The 15,476-nt window shown below is 49.3% G+C and overlaps 1 protein-coding gene across 1 annotated transcript in view; it reads left to right on the top strand.

The window, feature by feature from the left end:
• Positions 1 to 15,476, top strand: part of LOC129846085 (phosphatidylinositol transfer protein alpha isoform-like) — a gene marked incomplete at its 5' end in the record, with an annotated part of 70,389 nt that overhangs the window by 38,992 nt on the left and 15,921 nt on the right. The window lies entirely within an intron of this gene.

The following is a 15,476-nucleotide window of genomic DNA, read 5'->3' as shown; positions in this document are numbered from 1 at the left end:
TGATTCAGCCCCAGTCTCTACTGATTCAGCCCCAGTCTCCCTGATTCAGCCCCAGTCTCCATGTCTCTACTGATTCAGCCCCAGTCTCCCTGATTCAGCCCCAGTCTCCATGTCTCTACTGATTCAGCCCCAGTCTCCATGTCTCTACTGATTCAGCCCCAATCTCCATGTCTCTACTGATTCAGCCCCAGTCTCCATGATTCAGCCCCAGTCTCCATGTCTCCATGATTCAGCCCCAGTCTCCATGTCTCTACTGATTCAGCCCCAGTCTCCATGTCTATACTGATTCAGCCCCAGTCTCCATGATTCAGCCCCAGTCTCCATGTCTCTACTGATTCAGCCCCAGTCTCCATGTCTATACTGATTCAGTCCCAGTCTCCATGATTCAGCCCCAGTCTCCATGATTCAGCCCCAGTCTCCCTGATTCAGCCCCAGTCTCCATGTCTCTACTGATTCAGCCCCAGTCTCCATGTCTCTACTGATTCAGCCCCAGTCTCCATGTCTCTACTGATTCAGCCCCAGTCTCCATGATTCAGCCCCAGTCTCCATGATTCAGCCCCAGTCTCCCTGATTCAGCCCCAGTCTCCATGTCTCTACTGATTCAGCCCCAGTCTCCCTGATTCAGCCCCAGTCTCCATGTCTCTACTGATTCAGCCCCAGTCTCCATGTCTCTACTGATTCAGCCCCAGTCTCCATGTCTCTACTGATTCAGCCCCAGTCTCCATGATTCAGCCCCAGTCTCCATGTCTATACTGATTCAGCCCCAGTCTCCATGTCTCTACTGATTCAGCCCCAGTCTCCATGTCTCTACTGATTCAGCCCCAGTCTCCATGTCTATACTGATTCAGCCCCAGTCTCCATGTCTATACTGATTCAGCCCCAGTCTCCATGTCTCTACTGATTCAGCCCCAGTCTCCATGTCTCTACTGATTCAGTCCCAGTCTCCATGTCTCTACTGATTCAGCCCCAGTCTCCATGTCTATACTGATTCAGTCCCAGTCTCCATGTCTCTACTGATTCAGTCCCAGTCTCCATGTCTACACTGATTCATCCTCAGTCTCCATGTCTCTACTGATTCAGCCCCAGTCTCCATGATTCAGCCCCAGTCTCCATGTCTATACTGATTCAGCCCCAGTCTCCATCTCTATACTGATTCAGCCCCAGTCTCCATGTCTATACTGATTCAGCCCCAGTCTCCATGTCTATAATGATTCAGCCCCAGTCTCCATGTCTATACTGATTCAGTCCCAGTCTCCATGTCTCTACTGATTCAGCCCCAGTCTCCATGTCTCCATGATTCATCCACAGTCATAATGTCTATACTGATTCAGCCCCAGTCTCCATGTCTCCATGATTCAGCCCCAGTCTCCTTGTCTATACTGATTCAGCCCCAGTCTCCATGTCTCCATGATTCAGTCCCAGTCTCCATGTCTATACTGATTCAGCCCCAGTCTCCATGTTTATACTGATTCAGTCCCAGTCTCCATGTCTATACTGATTCAGCCCCAGTCTCCATGTCTATACTGATTCAGGTCCAGTCTCCATGATTCAGCCCCAGTCTCCATGTCTATACTGATTCAGCCCCAGTCTCCATGTCTACACTGATTCAGCCCCAGTCTCCATGTCTATACTGATTCAGCCCCAGTCTCCATGTCTATACTGATTCAGCCCCAGTCTCCATGTCTATACTGATTCAGCCCCAGTCTCCATGTCTATACTGATTCAGCCCCAGTCTCCATGTCTATACTGATTCAGCCCCAGTCTCCATGTCTATACTGATTCAGCCCCAGTCTCCATGTCTCCATGACTCAGCCCCAGTCTCCATGTCTCTACTGATTCAGCCCCAGTCTCCATGTCTATACTGATTCAGCCCCAGTCTCCATGATTCAGCCCCAGTCTCCATGTCTCTACTGATTCAGCCCCAGTCTCCATGTCTATACTGATTCAGTCCCAGTCTCCATGATTCAGCCCCAGTCTCCATGATTCAGCCCCAGTCTCCCTGATTCAGCCCCAGTCTCCATGTCTCTACTGATTCAGCCCCAGTCTCCATGTCTCTACTGATTCAGCCCCAGTCTCCATGTCTCTACTGATTCAGCCCCAGTCTCCATGATTCAGCCCCAGTCTCCATGATTCAGCCCCAGTCTCCCTGATTCAGCCCCAGTCTCCATGTCTCTACTGATTCAGCCCCAGTCTCCCTGATTCAGCCCCAGTCTCCATGTCTATAATGATTCAGCCTCAGTCTCCATGTCTCTACTGATTCAGCCCCAGTCTCCATGTCTCTACTGATTCAGCCCCAGTCTCCATGATTCAGCCCCAGTCTCCATGTCTATACTGATTCAGCCCCAGTCTCCATGTCTCTACTGATTCAGCCCCAGTCTCCATGATTCAGCCCCAGTCTCCATGTCTATACTGATTCAGACCCAGTCTCCATGTCTATACTGATTCAGCCCCAGTCTCCATGTCTATACTGATTCAGCCCCAGTCTCCATGTCTATACTGATTCAGCCCCAGTCTCCATGTCTATACTGATTCAGCCCCAGTCTCCATGTCTATACTGATTCAGCCCCAGTCTCCATGTCTCCATGACTCAGCCCCAGTCTCCATGTCTCTACTGATTCAGCCCCAGTCTCCATGTCTATACTGATTCAGCCCCAGTCTCCATGATTCAGCCCCAGTCTCCATGTCTCTACTGATTCAGCCCCAGTCTCCATGTCTATACTGATTCAGTCCCAGTCTCCATGATTCAGCCCCAGTCTCCATGATTCAGCCCCAGTCTCCCTGATTCAGCCCCAGTCTCCATGTCTCTACTGATTCAGCCCCAGTCTCCATGTCTCTACTGATTCAGCCCCAGTCTCCATGTCTCTACTGATTCAGCCCCAGTCTCCATGATTCAGCCCCAGTCTCCATGATTCAGCCCCAGTCTCCCTGATTCAGCCCCAGTCTCCATGTCTCTACTGATTCAGCCCCAGTCTCCCTGATTCAGCCCCAGTCTCCATGTCTATAATGATTCAGCCTCAGTCTCCATGTCTCTACTGATTCAGCCCCAGTCTCCATGTCTCTACTGATTCAGCCCCAGTCTCCATGATTCAGCCCCAGTCTCCATGTCTATACTGATTCAGCCCCAGTCTCCATGTCTCTACTGATTCAGCCCCAGTCTCCATGATTCAGCCCCAGTCTCCATGTCTATACTGATTCAGACCCAGTCTCCATGTCTATACTGATTCAGCCCCAGTCTCCATGTCTATACTGATTCAGCCCCAGTCTCCATGATTCAGCCCCAGTCTCCATGTCTATACTGATTCAGACCCAGTCTCCATGTCTACACTGATTCATCCCCAGTCTCCATGTCTCTACTGATTCAGCCCCAGTCTCCATGTCTCTACTGATTCAGCCCCAGTCTCCATGTCTCTACTGATTCAGCCCCAGTCTCCATGTCTTTACTGATTCAGCCCCAGTCTCCATGTCTATACTGATTCAGCCCCAGTCTCCATGATTCAGCCCCAGTCTCCATGTCTCTACTGATTCAGCCCCAGTCTCCATGTCTCTACTGATTCAGCCCCAGTCTCCATGATTCAGCCCCAGTCTCCATGTCTCTACTGATTCAGCCCCAGTCTCCATGTCTCTACTGATTCAGCCCCAGTCTCCATGTCTCTACTGATTCAGTCCCAGTCTCCATGTCTATACTGATTCAGCCCCAGTCTCCATGATTCAGCCCCAGTCTCCATGTCTCTACTGATTCAGCCCCAGTCTCCATGTCTCTACTGATTCAGCCCCAGTCTCCATGTCTCTACTGATTCATCCCCAGTGTCCATGTCTATACTGATTCAGCCCCAGTCTCCATGATTCAGCCCCAGTCTCCATGTCTATACTGATTCAGCCCCAGTCTCCATGATTCAGCCCCAGTCTCCATGATTCAGTCCCAGTCTCCATGTCTATTCTGATTCAGCCCCAGTCTCCATGTCTATACTGATTCAGCCCCAGTCTCCATGTCTATACTGATTCAGCCCCAGTCTCCATGATTCAGTCCCAGTCTCCATGTCTATTCTGATTCAGTCCCAGTCTCCATGTCTACACTAATTCAGCCCCCGTCTCCATGTCCCTACTGATTCAGCCCCAGTCTCCATGTCTCTACTGATTCAGCCCCAGTCTCCATGTCTATACTGATTCAGTCCCAGTCTCCATGTCTACACTAATTCAGCCCCCGTCTCCATGTCCCTACTGATTCAGCCCCAGTCTCCATGTCTATACTGATTCAGCCCCAGTCTCCATGATTCAGCCCCAGTCTCCATGTCTCTACTGATTCAGCCCCAGTCTCCATGTCTATACTGATTCAGCCCCAGTCTCCATGTCTCTACTGATTCAGCCCCAGTCTCCATGTCTATACTGATTCAGCCCCAGTCTCCATGTCTATACTGATTCAGCCCCAGTCTCCATGTCTCTACTGATTCAGCCCCAGTCTCCATGTCTATACTGATTCAGCCCCAGTCTCCATGTCTCTACTGATTCAGGCCCAGTCTCCATGTCTACACTGATTCATCCCCAGTCTCCATGTCTATTCTGATTCATCCCCAGTCTCCATGTCTCTACTGATTCAGCCCCAGTCTCCATGTCTCTACTGATTCAGTCCCAGTCTCCATGTCTCTACTGATTCAGCCCCAGTCTCCATGTCTCCATGATTCAGGCCCAGTCTCCATGTCTATACTGATTCAGCCCCAGTCTCCATGTCTCTACTGATTCAGTCCCAGTCTCCATGTCTATACTGATTCAGCCCCAGTCTCCATGATTCAGTCCCAGTCTCCATGTCTATACTGATTCAGCCCCAGTCTCCATGTCTATACTGATTCAGCCCCAGTCTCCATGTCTCTACTGATTCAGCCCCAGTCTCCATGTCTATACTGATTCAGCCCCAGTCTCCATGTCTATACTGATTCAACCCCAGTCTCCATGTCTCTACTGATTCAGCCCCAGTCTCCATGTCTCTACTGATTCAGTCCCAGTCTCCATGTCTCTACTGATTCAGCCCCAGTCTCCATGTCTATACTGATTCAGTCCCAGTCTCCATGTCTCTACTGATTCAGTCCCAGTCTCCATGTCTACACTGATTCATCCCCAGTCTCCATGTCTCTACTGATTCAGCCCCATGTCTATACTGATTCAGCCCCAGTCTCCATGTCTATACTGATTCAGCCCCAGTCTCCATCTCTATACTGATTCAGCCCCAGTCTCCATGTCTATACTGATTCAGCCCCAGTCTCCATGTCTATAATGATTCAGCCCCAGTCTCCATGTCTATAATGATTCAGTCCCAGTCTCCATGTCTCTACTGATTCAGCCCCAGTCTCCATGTCTCCATGATTCAGCCCCAGTCTCAATGTCTATACTGATTCAGCCCCAGTCTCCATGTCTCCATGATTCAGCCCCAGTCTCCATGTCTATACTGATTCAGCCCCAGTCTCCATGTCTCCATTATTCAGTCCCAGTCTCCATGTCTATACTGATTCAGCCCCAGTCTCCATGTCTATACTGATTCAGTCCCAGTCTCCATGTCTATACTGATTCAGCCCCAGTCTCCATGTCTATACTGATTCAGTCCCAGTCTCCATGATTCAGCCCCAGTCTCCATGTCTATACTGATTCAGCCCCAGTCTCCATGTCTACACTGATTCAGCCCCAGTCTCCATGTCTATACTGATTCAGCCCCAGTCTCCATGTCTATACTGATTCAGCCCCAGTCTCCATGTCTCTACTGATTCAGCCCCAGTCTCCATGTCTATACTGATTCAGCCCCAGTCTCCATGTCTATACTGATTCAGCCCCAGTCTCCATGTCTCTACTGATTCAGTCCCAGTCTCCATGTCTATACTGATTCAGCCCCAGTCTCCATGTCTATACTGATTCAGTCCCAGTCTCCATGTCTCTACTGATTCAGCCCCAGTCTCCATGTCTCTACTGATTCAGCTCCAGTCTCCATGTCTATACTGATTCAGCCCCAGTCTCCATGATTCAGCCCCAGTCTCCATGTCTCTACTGATTCAGCCCCAGTCTCCATGTCTATACTGATTCAGCCCCAGTCTCCATGTCTCTACTGATTCAGCCCCAGTCTCCATGTCTATACTGATTCAGCCCCAGTCTCCATGTCTATACTGATTCAGTCCCAGTCTCCATGATTCAGTCCCAGTCTCCATGTCTCTACTGATTCAGCCCCAGTCTCCATGTCTATACTGATTCAGCCCCAGTCTCCATGTCTATACTGATTCAGCCCCAGTCTCCATGTCTATACTGATTCAGCCCCAGTCTCCATGTCTATACTGATTCAGCCCCAGTCTCCATGTCTATACTGATTCAGCCCCAGTCTCCATGTCTACACTGATTCAGCCCCAGTCTCCATGTCTATACTGATTCAGCCCCAGTCTCCATGTCTATACTGATTCAGTCCCAGTCTCCATGATTCAGTCCCAGTCTCCATGTCTCTACTGATTCAGCCCCAGTCTCCATGTCTATACTGATTCAGCCCCAGTCTCCATGTCTATACTGATTCATCCCCAGTCTCCATGTCTATACTGATTCAGCCCCAGTCTCCATGTCTATACTGATTCAGTCCCAGTCTCCATATCTATACTGATTCAGCCCCAGTCTCCATGTCTATACTGATTCAGCCCCAGTCTCCATGTCTACACTGATTCAGCCCCAGTCTCCATGTCTATACTGATTCATCCCCAGTCTCCATGATTCAGCCCCAGTCTCCATGTCTATACTGATTCAGCCCCAGTCTCCATGTCTCTACTGATTCAGCCCCAGTCTCCATGTCTATACTGATTCATCCCCAGTCTCCATGTCTCTACTGATTCAGCCCCAGTCTCCATGTCTCTACTGATTCAGCCCCAGTCTCCATGTCTATACTGATTCAGCCCCAGTCTCCATGTCTATACTGATTCAGCCCCAGTCTCCATGTCTATACTGATTCATCCCCAGTCTCCATGTCTATACTGATTCAGCCCCAGTCTCCATGTCTATACTGATTCAGCCCCAGTCTCCATGTCTCTACTGATTCAGCCCCAGTCTTCATGTCTCTATTGATTCAGCCCCAGTCTCCATGTCTATACTGATTCAGCCCCAGTCTCCATGTCTCTACTGATTCAGCCCCAGTCTCCATGTCTCTACTGATTCAGCCCTAGTCTCCATGTCTATACTGATTCAGCCCCAGTCTCCATGATTCAGCCCCAGTCTCCATGTCTATACTGATTCAGCCCCAGTCTCCATGTCTCTACTTATTCAGCCCCAGTCTCCATGTCTATACTGATTCAGCCCCAGTCTCCATGTCTATACTGATTCAGTCCCAGTCTCCATGTCTATACTGATTCAGCCCCAGTCTCCATGTCTATACTGATTCAGCCCCAGTCTCCATGTCTATACTGATTCAGTCCCAGTCTCCATGTCTACACTGATTCATCCCCAGTCTCCATGTCTCTACTGATTCAGCCCCAGTCTCCATGATTCAGCCCCAGTCTCCATCTCTATACTGATTCAGCCCCAGTCTCCATGTCTATACTGATTCAGCCCCAGTCTCCATGTCTATAATGATTCAGCCCCAGTCTCCATGTCTATAATGATTCAGTCCCAGTCTCCATGTCTCTACTGATTCAGCCCCAGTCTCCATGTCTCCATGATTCAGCCCCAGTCTCAATGTCTATACTGATTCAGCCCCAGTCTCCATGTCTCCATGATTCAGCCCCAGTCTCCATGTCTATACTGATTCAGCCCCAGTCTCCATGTCTCCATTATTCAGTCCCAGTCTCCATGTCTATACTGATTCAGCCCCAGTCTCCATGTCTATACTGATTCAGTCCCAGTCTCCATGTCTATACTGATTCAGCCCCAGTCTCCATGTCTATACTGATTCAGTCCCAGTCTCCATGATTCAGCCCCAGTCTCCATGTCTATACTGATTCAGCCCCAGTCTCCATGTCTACACTGATTCAGCCCCAGTCTCCATGTCTATACTGATTCAGCCCCAGTCTCCATGTCTATACTGATTCAGCCCCAGTCTCCATGTCTATACTGATTCAGCCCCAGTCTCCATGTCTATACTGATTCAGCCCCAGTCTCCATGTCTATACTGATTCAGCCCCAGTCTCCATGTCTCTACTGATTCAGTCCCAGTCTCCATGTCTATACTGATTCAGCCCCAGTCTCCATGTCTATACTGATTCAGTCCCAGTCTCCATGTCTCTACTGATTCAGCCCCAGTCTCCATGTCTCTACTGATTCAGCTCCAGTCTCCATGTCTATACTGATTCAGCCCCAGTCTCCATGATTCAGCCCCAGTCTCCATGTCTCTACTGATTCAGCCCCAGTCTCCATGTCTATACTGATTCAGCCCCAGTCTCCATGTCTCTACTGATTCAGCCCCAGTCTCCATGTCTATACTGATTCAGCCCCAGTCTCCATGTCTATACTGATTCAGTCCCAGTCTCCATGATTCAGTCCCAGTCTCCATGTCTCTACTGATTCAGCCCCAGTCTCCATGTCTATACTGATTCAGCCCCAGTCTCCATGTCTATACTGATTCAGCCCCAGTCTCCATGTCTATACTGATTCAGCCCCAGTCTCCATGTCTATACTGATTCAGCCCCAGTCTCCATGTCTATACTGATTCAGCCCCAGTCTCCATGTCTACACTGATTCAGCCCCAGTCTCCATGTCTATACTGATTCAGCCCCAGTCTCCATGTCTATACTGATTCAGTCCCAGTCTCCATGATTCAGTCCCAGTCTCCATGTCTCTACTGATTCAGCCCCAGTCTCCATGTCTATACTGATTCAGCCCCAGTCTCCATGTCTATACTGATTCATCCCCAGTCTCCATGTCTCTACTGATTCAGCCCCAGTCTCCATGTCTATACTGATTCAGCCCCAGTCTCCATGTCTATACTGATTCAGCCCCAGTCTCCATGTCTACACTGATTCAGCCCCAGTCTCCATGTCTATACTGATTCAGTCCCAGTCTCCATGTCTACACTGATTCAGCCCCAGTCTCCATGTCTATACTGATTCAGTCCCAGTCTCCATGATTCAGCCCCAGTCTCCATGTCTATACTGATTCAGCCCCAGTCTCCATGTCTATACTGATTCATCCCCAGTCTCCATGTCTATACTGATTCAGCCCCAGTCTCCATGTCTATACTGATTCAGTCCCAGTCTCCATATCTATACTGATTCAGCCCCAGTCTCCATGTCTATACTGATTCAGCCCCAGTCTCCATGTCTACACTGATTCAGCCCCAGTCTCCATGTCTATACTGATTCATCCCCAGTCTCCATGATTCAGCCCCAGTCTCCATGTCTATACTGATTCAGCCCCAGTCTCCATGTCTCTACTGATTCAGCCCCAGTCTCCATGTCTATACTGATTCATCCCCAGTCTCCATGTCTCTACTGATTCAGCCCCAGTCTCCATGTCTCTACTGATTCAGCCCCAGTCTCCATGTCTATACTGATTCAGCCCCAGTCTCCATGTCTATACTGATTCAGCCCCAGTCTCCATGTCTATACTGATTCATCCCCAGTCTCCATGTCTATACTGATTCAGCCCCAGTCTCCATGTCTATACTGATTCAGCCCCAGTCTCCATGTCTCTACTGATTCAGCCCCAGTCTTCATGTCTCTATTGATTCAGCCCCAGTCTCCATGTCTATACTGATTCAGCCCCAGTCTCCATGTCTCTACTGATTCAGCCCCAGTCTCCATGTCTCTACTGATTCAGCCCTAGTCTCCATGTCTATACTGATTCAGCCCCAGTCTCCATGATTCAGCCCCAGTCTCCATGTCTATACTGATTCAGCCCCAGTCTCCATGTCTCTACTTATTCAGCCCCAGTCTCCATGTCTATACTGATTCAGCCCCAGTCTCCATGTCTATACTGATTCAGTCCCAGTCTCCATGTCTATACTGATTCAGCCCCAGTCTCCATGTCTATACTGATTCAGCCCCAGTCTCCATGTCTCTACTGATTCAGCCCCAGTCTCCATGTCTATACTGATTCATCCCCAGTCTCCATGTCTACACTGATTTAGCCCCAGTCTCCATGTCTACACTGATTCAGCCCCAGTCTCCATGTCTATACTGATTCAGTCCCAGTCTCCATGATTCAGCCCCAGTCTCCATGTCTATACTGATTCAGCCCCAGTCTCCATGTCTATACTGATTCATCCCCAGTCTCCATGTCTATACTGATTCAGTCCCAGTCTCCATGATTCAGCCCCAGTCTCCATGTCTACACTGATTCAGCCCCAGTCTCCATGTCTACACTGATTCAGCCCCAGTCTCCATGTCTATACTGATTCAGTCCCAGTCTCCATGATTCAGCCCCAGTCTCCATGTCTATACTGATTCAGCCCCAGTCTCCATGTCTATACTGATTCAGCCCCAGTCTCCATGATTCAGCCCCAGTCTCCATGTCTCTACTGATTCAGCCCCAGTCTCCATGTCTATACTGATTCAGCCCTAGTCTCCATGTCTCTACTGATTCAGCCCCAGTCTCCATGTCTATACTGATTCAGCCCCAGTCTCCATGTCTATACTGATTCAGTCCCAGTCTCCATGATTCAGTCCCAGTCTCCATGTCTCTACTGATTCAGCCCCAGTCTCCATGTCTATACTGATTCAGCCCCAGTCTCCATGTCTATACTGATTCAGCCCCAGTCTCCATGTCTATACTGATTCAGCCCCAGTCTCCATGTCTATACTGATTCAGCCCCAGTCTCCATGTCTATACTGATTCAGCCCCAGTCTCCATGTCTACACTGATTCAGCCCCAGTCTCCATGTCTATACTGATTCAGCCCCAGTCTCCATGTCTATACTGATTCAGTCCCAGTCTCCATGATTCAGTCCCAGTCTCCATGTCTCTACTGATTCAGCCCCAGTCTCCATGTCTATACTGATTCAGCCCCAGTCTCCATGTCTATACTGATTCATCCCCAGTCTCCATGTCTCTACTGATTCAGCCCCAGTCTCCATGTCTATACTGATTCAGCCCCAGTCTCCATGTCTATACTGATTCAGCCCCAGTCTCCATGTCTACACTGATTCAGCCCCAGTCTCCATGTCTATACTGATTCAGTCCCAGTCTCCATGTCTACACTGATTCAGCCCCAGTCTCCATGTCTATACTGATTCAGTCCCAGTCTCCATGATTCAGCCCCAGTCTCCATGTCTATACTGATTCAGCCCCAGTCTCCATGTCTATACTGATTCATCCCCAGTCTCCATGTCTATACTGATTCAGCCCCAGTCTCCATGTCTATACTGATTCAGTCCCAGTCTCCATATCTATACTGATTCAGCCCCAGTCTCCATGTCTATACTGATTCAGCCCCAGTCTCCATGTCTACACTGATTCAGCCCCAGTCTCCATGTCTATACTGATTCATCCCCAGTCTCCATGATTCAGCCCCAGTCTCCATGTCTATACTGATTCAGCCCCAGTCTCCATGTCTCTACTGATTCAGCCCCAGTCTCCATGTCTATACTAATTCATCCCCAGTCTCCATGTCTCTACTGATTCAGCCCCAGTCTCCATGTCTCTACTGATTCAGCCCCAGTCTCCATGTCTATACTGATTCAGCCCCAGTCTCCATGTCTATACTGATTCAGCCCCAGTCTCCATGTCTATACTGATTCATCCCCAGTCTCCATGTCTATACTGATTCAGCCCCAGTCTCCATGTCCATACTGATTCAGCCCCAGTCTCCATGTCTCTACTGATTCAGCCCCAGTCTTCATGTCTCTATTGATTCAGCCCCAGTCTCCATGTCTATACTGATTCAGCCCCAGTCTCCATGTCTCTACTGATTCAGCCCCAGTCTCCATGTCTCTACTGATTCAGCCCTAGTCTCCATGTCTATACTGATTCAGCCCCAGTCTCCATGATTCAGCCCCAGTCTTCATGTCTATACTGATTCAGCCCCAGTCTCCATGTCTCTACTTATTCAGCCCCAGTCTCCATGTCTATACTGATTCAGCCCCAGTCTCCATGTCTATACTGATTCAGTCACAGTCTCCATGTCTATACTGATTCAGCCCCAGTCTCCATGTCTCTACTGATTCAGCCCCAGTCTCCATGTCTATACTGATTCATCCCCAGTCTCCATGTCTACACTGATTTAGCCCCAGTCTCCATGTCTACACTGATTCAGCCCCAGTCTCCATGTCTATACTGATTCAGTCCCAGTCTCCATGATTCAGCCCCAGTCTCCATGTCTTTACTGATTCAGCCCCAGTCTCCATGTCTATACTGATTCATCCCCAGTCTCCATGTCTATACTGATTCAGTCCCAGTCTCCATGATTCAGCCCCAGTCTCCATGTCTACACTGATTCAGCCCCAGTCTCCATGTCTACACTGATTCAGCCCCAGTCTCCATGTCTATACTGATTCAGTCCCAGTCTTCATGATTCAGCCCCAGTCTCCATGTCTATACTGATTCAGCCCCAGTCTCCATGTCTATACTGATTCAGTCCCAGTCTCCATGTCTATACTGATTCAGCCCCAGTCTCCATATCTATACTGATTCAGCCCCAGTCTCCATGTCTATACTGATTCAGCCCCAGTCTCCATGTCTACACTGATTCAGCCCCAGTCTCCATGTCTATACTGATTCATCCCCAGTCTCCATGATTCAGCCCCAGTCTCCATGTCTATACTGATTCAGCCCCAGTCTCCATGTCTCTACTGATTCAGCCCCAGTCTCCATGTCTATACTGATTCATCCCCAGTCTCCATGTCTATACTGATTCAGCCCCAGTCTCCATGTCTCTACTGATTCAGCCCCAGTCTCCATGTCTCTACTGATTCATCCCCAGTCTCCATGTCTATACTGATTCAGCCCCAGTCTCCATGTCTATACTGATTCAGCCCCAGTCTCCATCTCAATACTGATTCAGTCCCAGTCTCCATGTCTCTACTGATTCAGTCCCAGTCTCCATGTCTCTACTGATTCAGCCCCAGTCTCCATGTCTATACTGATTCAGCCCCAGTCTCCATGTCTCTACTGATTCAGCCCCAGTCTCCATGATTCAGTCCCAGTCTCCATGTCTATACTGATTCAGCCCCAGTCTCCATGTCTCTACTGATTCAGCCCCAGTCTCCATGTCTCTACTGATTCAGTCCCAGTCTCCATGTCTATACTGATTCAGCCCCAGTCTCCATGTCTCTACTGATTCAGCCCCAGTCTCCATGTCTATACTGATTCAGCCCCAGTCTCCATGTCTATACTGATTCAGCCCCAGTCTCCATGTCTATACTGATTCAGCCCCAGTCTCCATCTCTATACTGATTCAGTCCCAGTCTCCATGTCTCTAATGATTCAGTCCCAGTCTCCATGTCTCTACTGATTCAGCCCCAGTCTCCATGATTCAGCCCCAGTCTCCATGTCTATACTGATTCAGCCCCAGTCTCCATGTCTATACTGATTCAGCCCCAGTCTCCATGTCTCTACTGATTCAGCCCCAGTCTCCATGATTCAGTCCCAGTCTCCATGTCTATACTGATTCAGCCCCAGTCTCCATGTCTCTACTGATTCAGCCCCAGTCTCCATGTCTATACTGATTCAGCCCCAGTCTCCATGTCTCTACTGATTCAGTCCCAGTCTCCATGTCTATACTGATTCAGCCCCAGTCTCCATGTCTCTACTGATTCAGCCCCAGTCTCCATGTCTATACTGATTCAGCCCCAGTCTCCATGTCTATACTGATTCAGCCCCAGTCTCCATGTCTATACTGATTCAGCCCCAGTCTCCATCTCTATACTGATTCAGTCCCAGTCTCCATGTCTCTACTGATTCAGTCCCAGTCTCCATGTCTCTACTGATTCAGCCCCAGTCTCCATGATTCAGCCCCAGTCTCCATGTCTATACTGATTCAGCCCCAGTCTCCATGTCTATACTGATTCAGCCCCAGTCTCCATGTCTCTACTGATTCAGCCCCAGTCTCCATGATTCAGTCCCAGTCTCCATGTCTATACTGATTCAGCCCCAGTCTCCATGTCTCTACTGATTCAGCCCCAGTCTCCATGTCTATACTGATTCAGCCCCAGTCTCCATGTCTCTACTGATTCAGTCCCAGTCTCCATGTCTATACTGATTCAGCCCCAGTCTCCATGTCTCCATGATTCAGCCCCAGTCTCCATCTCTATACTGATTCAGTCCCAGTCTCCATGTCTATACTGATTCAGCCCCAGTCTCCATGTCTATACTGATTCAGCCCCAGTCTCCATGTCTCTACTGATTCAGCCCCAGTCTCCATGTCTATACTGATTCATCCCCAGTCTCCATGTCTATACTGATTCAGCCCCAGTCTCCATGTCTCTACTGATTCAGCCCCAGTCTCCATGTCTCTACTGATTCATCCCCAGTCTCCATGTCTATACTGATTCAGCCCCAGTCTCCATGTCTATACTGATTCAGCCCCAGTCTCCATCTCAATACTGATTCAGTCCCAGTCTCCATGTCTCTACTGATTCAGTCCCAGTCTCCATGTCTCTACTGATTCAGCCCCAGTCTCCATGATTCAGCCCCAGTCTCCATGTCTATACTGATTCAGTCCCAGTCTCCATGTCTATACTGATTCAGCCCCAGTCTCCATGTCTCCATGATTCAGCCCCAGTCTCCATCTCTATACTGATTCAGTCCCAGTCTCCATGTCTATACTGATTCAGCCCCAGTCTCCATGTCTATACTGATTCAGCCCCAGTCTCCATGTCTCTACTGATTCAGCCCCAGTCTCCATGTCTATACTGATTCATCCCCAGTCTCCATGTCTATACTGATTCAGCCCCAGTCTCCATGTCTCTACTGATTCAGCCCCAGTCTCCATGTCTCTACTGATTCATCCCCAGTCTCCATGTCTATACTGATTCAGCCCCAGTCTCCATGTCTATACTGATTCAGCCCCAGTCTCCATCTCAATACTGATTCAGTCCCAGTCTCCATGTCTCTACTGATTCAGTCCCAGTCTCCATGTCTCTACTGATTCAGCCCCAGTCTCCATGATTCAGCCCCAGTCTCCATGTCTATACTGATTCAGCCCCAGTCTCCATGTCTATACTGATTCAGCCCCAGTCTCCATGTCTCTACTGATTCAGCCCCAGTCTCCATGATTCAGTCCCAGTCTCCATGTCTATACTGATTCAGCCCCAGTCTCCATGTCTCTACTGATTCAGCCCCAGTCTCCATGTCTATACTGATTCAGCCCCAGTCTCCATGTCTCTACTGATTCAGTCCCAGTCTCCATGTCTATACTGATTCAGCCCCAGTCTCCATGTCTCTACTGATTCAGCCCCAGTCTCCATGTCTATACTGATTCAGCCCCAGTCTCCATGTCTATACTGATTCAGCCCCAGTCTCCATGTCTATACTGATTCAGCCCCAGTCTCCATCTCTATACTGATTCAGTCCCAGTCTCCATGTCTCTACTGATTC

Source organism: Salvelinus fontinalis, unplaced genomic scaffold (assembly GCF_029448725.1).
Source record: "Salvelinus fontinalis isolate EN_2023a unplaced genomic scaffold, ASM2944872v1 scaffold_0448, whole genome shotgun sequence".
Taxonomy (NCBI): domain Eukaryota; kingdom Metazoa; phylum Chordata; class Actinopteri; order Salmoniformes; family Salmonidae; genus Salvelinus; species Salvelinus fontinalis.
The sequence above is the reverse complement of the archived record's forward strand: the minus strand, read 5'-3'. Positions and strand labels throughout refer to the sequence as shown.